Source organism: Otolemur garnettii, unplaced genomic scaffold (genome assembly GCF_000181295.1).
Source record: "Otolemur garnettii isolate 467f Iridium unplaced genomic scaffold, OtoGar3 scaffold00063, whole genome shotgun sequence".
In the NCBI taxonomy this organism is placed as follows: Eukaryota; Metazoa; Chordata; class Mammalia; order Primates; family Galagidae; genus Otolemur; species Otolemur garnettii.
The window spans coordinates 10,521,123-10,522,488 of NW_003852458.1; the positions used below are offsets into that span (position 1 = coordinate 10,521,123).

Sequence of the window (1,366 nt, forward strand, 5' to 3'; positions counted from 1 at the left end):
AGGCTAGTAGGACAGCAGTAGGTCAGAAGTCCTGTCATTTGGTGAACATTATTTTACTACAATGTTGATAAGGAAAAAAAATTGATTCCAGCTGGGGTCACTGTGTGGCGTTTGCATGTTCTCCCTACTTCTGTGTGGGTTTTCTCCAAGCACTTTGGCTTCTTCCCACATCCCAGAGCTATTATGTGCATGAGGTGAATTGGCATGTCTACGCGGTCCCTGTGTAAGCAAGGTGGGGTGTGTGTGGGTGTGCCCTATGTTGGATGGTGTCCTGTCCAGGGTGGGTTCCTGCCTTGTGTCCAGAGCCACTAGATTATGCTCCACCACCTGTGACACTGAGCTGGAATAATGGGATAAGTTACCTTCCTTGTTATTTCTTAATGTATGCACAGCTCACATTTATTTCAGTGCTTGATATTAGAAGTTTGGTGATGTTCGTGTAACCAGAAGTAGTACAATGCTGTAGGAACTTGACTCTGGCTTATGTCAATTAGCCCATGGCAAAATTTGTTTTATTATATTTCGTTTTGCTTAAAATTGCAGTTTCCAAGAACCTATAGATGACATTAGGTGAAGATTTACTGTATATGTATAAATATGTATATATATATATGCACACATATATAGGAATGATGATGTGTAGATCAATGAATATATATGAATGTATACACACACATATGCACACACATGTACACACACAGTCTAGTTATGGAGTGGACCTTGAAAGGGAGTAAGTTTCTGGTCACTGAAGGTATTTAAACTGAGATTGGGTGGATTCTTATGGAGAGAAGGTATAAAATACATTTCTTCATTGGACCAGTTCATTCATTTACTTTTTATGGAGCTCTTTTTGTGTGTTAGGCACCATTCCCAGGACTGAGGAGACAGAGATAAAGACAGCAGGCAAGAGGTTGGATTAAAAAAGTTAAAGAGGGCGGTGCCTGTGGCTCAATGAGTAAGGCGCCAGCCCCATATACCGAGGGTGGTGAGTTTGAACCCAGCCATGGCCAAACTGCAACAACAACAACAACAACAACAACAACAACAACAAAACATCTGGGCGTTGTGGCAGGTGCCTGTAGTTCCAGCTACTTGGGAGGCTGAGGCAAGAAAATCACCTAAGCCCAAGAGCTGGATGTTGTTGTGAGCTGTGATGCTCTGGCACTCTACTGAGGGTGATAAATTGAGACTCTGTCTCTAAAAAAGCTCACATTTCTGGTTGAAATATCCTTTGCTTTAAGTGTGGAGTTCTGATCATGTACTACCCATTCTGTGTTTTAAACACTCCTACATGTTTTTTTTTTTTTTTTTTTTGAGACAGAGCCTCAAGCTGTCCCCCTGGGTAGAGTGCCGTGGCATTACAGCT

The 1,366-nt window shown here is 42.0% G+C and overlaps 1 protein-coding gene across 4 annotated transcripts in view; it reads left to right on the forward strand.

Moving 5' to 3' along the window:
- Nucleotides 1–1,366, forward strand: part of NNT (nicotinamide nucleotide transhydrogenase) — a 91,017-nt gene that overhangs the window by 84,669 nt on the left and 4,982 nt on the right. The gene's annotated exons all lie outside the window — the stretch shown is intronic.